Source organism: Rosa chinensis, chromosome 5 (assembly GCF_002994745.2).
Source record: "Rosa chinensis cultivar Old Blush chromosome 5, RchiOBHm-V2, whole genome shotgun sequence".
Taxonomy (NCBI): Eukaryota; Viridiplantae; Streptophyta; class Magnoliopsida; order Rosales; family Rosaceae; genus Rosa; species Rosa chinensis.
The window spans coordinates 4,499,619-4,508,028 of NC_037092.1; the positions used below are offsets into that span (position 1 = coordinate 4,499,619).

The 8,410-nt window shown below is 37.1% G+C and overlaps 1 pseudogene; it reads right to left on the reverse strand.

The window, feature by feature from the left end:
- Positions 1-18: 18 nt before the first annotated feature.
- Positions 19-6,810, reverse strand: LOC112202959 (annotated as a pseudogene).
- Between the last annotated feature and the right edge of the window lie 1,600 nt (positions 6,811-8,410).

The following is an 8,410-nucleotide window of genomic DNA, read 5'->3' on the forward strand; positions in this document are numbered from 1 at the left end:
AATCGCTAAGCTTTGAAGTTTGAAGGAACATATATTTTTAATTTTTATATTTATATCATTGAAGGATCTACATTGCAATGTGCATACATATATGAGAATTAGATACACGGTAATTAAGACACAAACTGCAATCTCCCTCAGCAGACCATCAAAATCAGGTGAATTTGCGCAATGCCTGAACGCGAATACTGCAGGGATCACTTCTCCTGTCTTGAAGCTCCTCAGGCAAAAGACTCACAAAATTCTTGAGCTTTAGTATACCAATATTAAGTAATGCCGAAGATGACTCTAGGAAGGGATGACTACTGTCTTCAAGCTCCTCAGGCAAGACTGATATTGCTTTAATCTCTGCCTCACAAAATTCCTGAGCTCTAGTCTATCAATATTAAGTGACTTGGCGTATGACTAGAGGAGGTAGAGAGCATTGAGACAATTGTGATAGGAACTGTAACTTGGGATGAATGTGTATGCAATCCTGTTACACATTATATCAGTGAAGCCACCTTTTTGCAGTTCTGACAGACAGTATCTGTTATGACTCTTGAAGAATTAGATTCAATTCTAGAGCACATCTTGCCAGCACGCCCCCCTTCCTACAAACAAAATAACAGGATAGACTTTCTGAGCGTCGATCACTATATTTTCAACTTTCTTATCGTCCAAATGAAAGTGATATCAGTATGCAGAGATGACCCGATATGTTCAATAAACGAATAGCTACTATCTGTACCATCTAATTGAAAAGGAATAGCAACAAATATTTCCTTAAGGTCATTCCACCTCCAAAACTTACACGTGCACAGAATAAGATCAGAATATCAGAACTTTAATGGGAAATTCTACTGCATATCATTCATTCAGCAGAAATGAAGGGGTATGGTTTGGTCACTTTTACAAATGCATGATTTCATTAGACAAAAGGGTCATTCCACCTCCAAAATGGGTTGTGTGCATGTGGAGAATTGTGTTTGGAACTTAGTTCTGCTGAATAAATTCTCATACAAGGGCAGGATTTTGCTTGCCATTATACTCACATGGGCTCATAAGTGAATATCCATCCACATGGACATCCTTAAGGCTGGTGGATTGAGGATACCTTTAGAAGAAGCTGCGGAGTAATTTTGGCACTCCACTTTTCAACAAATTTTACCACTTGCACTCCGGTTTGGAAGTAGTTACATGAGGAGTGCAAGTTGGAAAGCCAAAATCACTCACAAAATTGTATAGAACTATTATTATAGAAGTCTACTATCACATCACTGGTGTCAGGATCTAACCTTACAAAGACTGGGAGAATTTTCTGGATCTTTTGCAGGTGTACAGAGCATTGGTTGCAGCACTCCAGCCTGTAATCAGATTAAATATTGAATCACAACTTGTTTTACGGTGAGACATTCATTCACGACTTACAAGAAGAGTGTGTGGTAATACCTTTGCTCTGCCTGAATATTGACTCCGACCACTGGAGGTGCTGAAATGGTTGACCGTATCACTGGGCCAAAGACTGCTACTAGCTTCAACAGCATCTCCAATGACACATTTGCATGCCTGTACATTTGCAAAATTATAAATTTCTGTAAGAAACACAATCCACCACCAAAAATACCATCATGGGAATTTGACATAGACCTTTTATCATGAAGACCATATCAACATGCACATGATTCAATTCAAGTATTAAACTGCATGACTCTTATTGGTCAGGAAGATTTCAAAATGGTATTTTTACAATATATCATCAAGAATAAATTCTCCCAAGAAATAGTATAAAAGACTAAAACTCCTAACGGCCTCATTTTAATATTAGTTTCTTTCAAAGGTAATCTCCCTATAATCATATCATCTAAAAATGTTAGGAAGCTACAATCTGACTCCCATATTAAAATGGAGTCGTCCTTAATTATTGGAAACAGTTAGCAGAGTAATTTCGTTCCTCTGTCAGTACTCACTATTAACCATACATAGTAGCAATTCTCATGTGTCAGATTTTTACCACTTCCCCCAAAAATTCCTACACTTCGAGTATCTCATCCATTAAATAGTTACCTCTCAATTTTGCTATCAAGTAAGCCCAGAAGCACAGGCAGCAAACACGAAAAGAGATCTAATGTCAGAATATCCATTTTCTCCAGGAGAACACTAATCACATCTGCTTGTACCTGCACCATGATCAGATCATTATTAGAAAACCAAATATGGAGAGAAAAACACCAGACCTTTAAGACCACCAGAATCAGTACAAGTAACACACGAAATTATCCAATAAATACCCACCGAATGATCTGGCAGCTTTCTGATAGCACTGATAGCACCTTTAATATCATTTCGTTCCCAAAAATGCCTCACCACCTGCAGTTTGCACAAAGGGGGCAGCGTCAGAGAAATATTCAAGTAATTCAAATATGACTCATCACAGCAGAGAAAGATATGCAATACTATGACATTGCCCCTATACATTAGCCCAGCGTAAAATCATTACAATAAATGAAGCAATTCACATGCCATTAATAGTACGCATTAGTATAGAATACTAGATTGGAGCAAATCTGAAAACAAAATACAGGCTTCCAATACTTTACAAGCATATGTGGTAAAGTTATCGTTATTAGGTTGCAGTCTCAACAAAACCTTTATTTCAGAAAAGTTTAGTAACAGATTGTGTCATTACTCATGAATGACACGAACATGCACCAAAAGATATATGTACCTGCAGTTTTGTCAGGCGGGATCGAAGGGTACTTAGGAATGCATCATGAGTTTGCATCAGATCTTCAGCAGGATCATTGTTTGCAGATGACATGTGCCTCCCAGAAATTTGAGGTTCTTCTTCTCGCTAACCAAACAAGAAATACAGATCATGTTTTAGATTGATACAATAGCGATATGCACATGACAATCAATATTAAGGTTCTTATTCTTCTGCATTTCTCTAAAGGTCTAAGCTAGTATACTAACTTCATATATTCAATACCATATATGATAGTATTTAATATACAAACTTTATTATGTTTCAAAAAGATAAAAATAAACAAACTTCATTAATACATGATCTGATTAAGTGTTCGTTTTCAGCCTGAAGCTTGTATGCAGTGCTTCTTCTATATTAATTGGAAACTGAAACTTCAAATGTTCTCGATGCCACTACCATGGACAGTTGCAGTTTAGAAAAGCGATGTTTAGGAATAGAAGATACCTGCATGGTGAATGTTTTATCCATTTCATGTATCACGGGACTACATATGCTAGTTGCTTGATCTTCAGGCATCACAGGACTAGATATGCTACTTGCTTGATCTTCAGGTATCACAGTACGAGATATGCTGGTTGCTTGATATTCAGGTATCACGGGACCAAATAAGCCAGTTGCTTGATCGTCATTGCTACTAAATCTCTCTCTTCTTTCAAATCTCTCAACCAGGGTGCGAGTCCTTCCTGGTACAACGGCAACTGCCGAAAGTGGAATCTTAAGAAATCAAGTTGCATCCACTACTATGTTATATAGAACTAGAAGTAAGGTAAGCATTAACAAACCTCCATTGACAACTTTAATGGGGCTCACTTCCTTGCTGTTATTGAGGGATCCATTTCCTGAAACATTAACAAAATAAGTCACTACTCACAATAGAAATGTTAAAAACTTAAAAAATAAAGAATAAAAATAACTAAAAAAGAATGAATGAAATAGTAACTGGACTTTACACATAAAATTGGGGAAATTTTACAAAGAAAGATGACCTCACTAAGGACCTTAGGAGAATAAAGGCTCTGATAGCAAAACAAACTTCCTGAGGTCAGTTGCATACTATATTGTTCGATATAGATTGTTAAAATGAGTATAGCTCGAGTAGGCAATGACGAATTGTCAGTTAAAGGCTTTGATAAGAAAGAGAGGTTCCCATTCAAGAGAAATCCAATAATATATATATATATATATATATATATTATTTTTTTGGGGTAGGGGGTTGGGGTGTGTGGGGGAGCAAGAACAGATTAAGATATATAAGTTTGGTTTCTAAACAGATATATAAGTTTGGTTTCTAAACAGATGACTTTATAAAAGAACCATAACTTAATGGTTTCCTATTCAGAGGGCCTCTTCAGTGATAATACTGCTTCATATTTCTCTTCTACACTCTCCATCACTATCTTCTGATACAGTTTTGATTTGAGAACTGAAACCCACTGCACCATCAAATTTACTCGTCATACTGCTGAAAGTTTCAGATTCAACGGCCAATGGTAGCTTCTCCACGTCAACTTTGCTATTTGATGGGCTTCGCACATGAGCTGGTCTGACCAACATACCACGCCTAGTTTTCGAAAATGCAACAGATTCTCTTCCAGAGTTAGCTGAGTCTTTTGCATTGGGACTGCTTCAAGGTACGATGCTAGGCACAACTAGGGATTTATTGACCGTCTTTTCATTAGACTTTGGGAGCGACCCTGCTGCAGGAATCTGCTTCTTAGCACTGGTTTCCTTTAAATCCAAAGGGGGTAAAACTTTTGAAGAATTAATTCTCTGTGAGGTAACTGGCTTTCCACCTGCAGCTTTACAGAGAATACAAGAGACAATAAAAAAAAAGTGAAGTAAAAAGAAAAGAAAAAAAATCAAATGTTAGCATAAATAATGACACTGGAAACTGGAAAGCTAGACTCCTTCATTAATGCCTCATTGGAACATCAAGAGTGGACCATCACAAATAATAATTGAAACAAAATCCTTTTTATCACGGTGACATGACAAAACTGCAAAAATAACTTCAGTTTTGTACACATCTATGGGAATTGCCAAAATGTCTTCTCAAACAAAACAAAGAAGGTGAAAGATTGGAGTAACTAAAAGGCAACAACCAAAGTCAGCTATGTGGAAAGTATGACCATATCACAAGCTTAAGGAAAAAGCAATGCCAAAAATATGGATGGAAGCACCAAATTGGAATAAAACCAACAAAAAAAAAAAAAAGTTGACAGGAAACGATATAAACTTACAATCAACATATATGTTCTTTATTTCCTCTGTGTCATAATCAGGAGACATACAGCGCAAACCCGGACTCCTTATACCAGTCTCTACTTCTCCATGATTCCTTGCAACTTTACATGAGATTTCTCATCTAGACAGTCATTTTGCTCAGGTGTTGAACCAGCTCCATATGGCTTAATAAGCTGACACAGAAAGAGATAAAATAGGACCAATAACTCTCAGTCAAAGGTGTCAGGGATAATACTGCCTAAAATTATGAAGAGGTACAAGAGAAGTAACATGATGTTTAAGGTAAGGTGAATACCGACACATCTGCAAGACTGCAACCCAGAATCCAATAGAATTTCGATAGTAAGAGCATCCCAATAGCTTCCCGTCATGAATGCATAAGTCAGCAAGTCTTGACCATCCCATATCAACAGAATCATGGGATATTACAGGCTCCCATGAATAAACCAGCAAATAGGGATCTTAAGTTTACATGTTAACTCAATTCAATCCCCTAGAGTACTAAGACAAACAAATGAAAACCTTCAAACTGTCATCCAATCCAGAAAATATTGTCCTCCCATCAGGGTGGAAAGTAATTGCGCGTACTCCCCTTGTAGGCTGGAAACAAGAAAAAAAAATTGTCAGACTAACTGGATGAAAGTCACATTACAAGAAAAACATAGCTACAGGAATATATGATGCTCTATCAATCTGAGTGAGAGAGAGAGAGAGAGAAAGAGAGATATATATATATATATATATATATATTCAATTAATAACATAAATTACCTCAGGCCTGCTAGATCCAATCAGTTCAAAAGTTTCCAAATCCCAGAATTTCACAGTTCTGTCTGCTGAACCTGGAACATGTTTTGTACATTTCAAGCAATTTACTGGTTACTACATTAACATGACGAGAAGCAAAAGTAGAAAGTATTAAGGGAGCTACACAAACTGCTTAGTTGAAGCCAAATCACTAAGAACTAATAAGGCTACAAGCTTGCATAACTTATCACGAAAAAAAAAAAAAACAGTGGCCTTTCTTTTTGTGTCAGACCTTTACCTTTCTGTGTGATAATAACAGTATTCATACCACCATAATATTGCAATCTTTTCTGGCATACCTTCCATCTCTCTCTCCCCCCTCCCCCACCCCAAAAATAGAATAAAATAACAAGCAAGACAAAAAAATTTCATATGGAAGTGCAAGATTCATTTTCCTCGAGATGTATGAAAGGCTATTATGTATTTCCTGGAAAATGCTACCCATTTTATATCTCTGACAATTTCTCACCTCACATGCAGAGCCAACCTTATATTAATGACACTGTTAGTTTAAGTCTGATATACACAAATTAAGTCACTCACCTGTGGCCAAGAGAAACTCAAGGGGGTGAAAATCTATAGACCGAATATGTCGTTCATGGAATTTAAAATCATGCAAGAGCTTCCCAGCAGTTAGATCCCACACCTACGTAGCAATGACACGAAGGTATGACTATGGTCATTGAAAAATATGTGACTGAAAGCCACTGACTGATAGTGTCAAACACACCAGGAAAGTATAATGGCCAGGATGTTACCTTTAGAACATTGTCAAACCCACCAGAAACTACCCATCGACCATCGGGAGTGAACTTAATAGTACTAATGCCTTGAGTATGACCTTTGTATGTGTGGATGCATCCCTTCTTTCTAATGTCCCAGATCTTCAGATTAGTGTCCATGGAACCAGAAGCAAAGAACTCACCAAATGGATGAAATTTAACAGCAGAACAGCTGGATCTGTGTCCGGTAAGTATACGAACCACTACAATAGCTAATACATTAGAGGTTTACTGAAGAAATTATGTTCACTGTATTGTTTCGTCAACATGAAGCCATGTTACTAGTCTGTATACACCAATCAACAAAGATAAAAGACTTGGACCCAATGTCACGCCCCGAATTTGAATAACCAATTCAAATCCGAAACATGAATAATAACAATTACAAATAAACGTCCTGAATTTTTTTCTCACAAACAACCACACTTCACACCTCTCATTACTACAAAAACCAAATCTTCAAGTTCTTTAATATTACAACACACCCTCTCCAAAATTAAATGTAAGCTCAATGAGCATAACAACCTCACCACAAAGCTGTAACTCGAATACCACTACTCTAAGCAGCCTGATCACCTTCTTGATTCTCCTGACCTGTAGGATTACCCGCTACACAATTTGAATAGTGTACCGGGATTGCAACAACACCAAACCCGGTAAGCCATGACAGCCCGTATGAGTAAACAAGAAAGAACTGTTGATTTTATTAAATTTCAAATCATATTACTTTTAACTCAACCAAAACAACCAACAATCACAACATCCACAAAGCAATCCAAAATCCCCAAAATCAGTCACTAAAATCACCAACTCTAAATCACCAAAGATTAATACGGGTCTAAACTCCCATCTTTCTTCCCAAAACCCCGAAAGTGTATTTATACAAATACGGTGACTGACAGACTAGAGCTCTAACTGAATCATAGCCCATCACCTGGCCTAGGTTATGACACTCTACATGATTGTCAATATCGCAGTTCATCAACATAGGTTAGAACATCCGATACTCATACTTAAATAACCGTAGCCCGTCATCCACTTAGGATTAGAGCATCCGGTATGCATACACAACTAATCGTAGCCCGTCATCCACTTAGGATTAGAGCATCCAATATGCATACTCAACTTAGCCCGTCACCCGATAAGGGTTGTGGCATCTCCTACACTCAACCAATCGTAGCCCATCATCCACCTAGTATTAGAGCATCCGATTCCCTCATACTGGTCACTACGTCGACCCTAAACTCAACCAATCGTAGCCCATCTTCCACCTAGTATTAGAGCATCCGATTCCCCCATGCTGGTCATTATGTTGACCCTAAACTCAACCAATCGAGTACAAAAATATTCTTTCACACAATAAGATCAATAAATCCATGATACATACTATTATTGTGTATATATGTACTCAAAATACAACTCCAAAAATCACCAATCCATACTCAATCATTTCATCACTCAATACCACGTCATCCATAAATTTCCAATATAATTTCACCAATCACTATCATCATAAATGAATATGGTAATTCACGTTTCCGATTTCACATCAATTAAATCATTATAAAATCACACAACTCCATGTCATACCATTCCACATATAATCACGCATCTCATGTCATACCATTCCATATATAATCACACAACTCCATGTCATACCATTCCATATATAATCACGTAAATATATATATACGTAATCACTCACACAGGAATGACCACTAATACCAACTATAGTTCACACAAGAAAATCATGAAATTCATTTTGTATAATAGAAATCAATTTACTTACCCATGGACCGTAGTTGATCAAGTCCATATGATTTAAAAC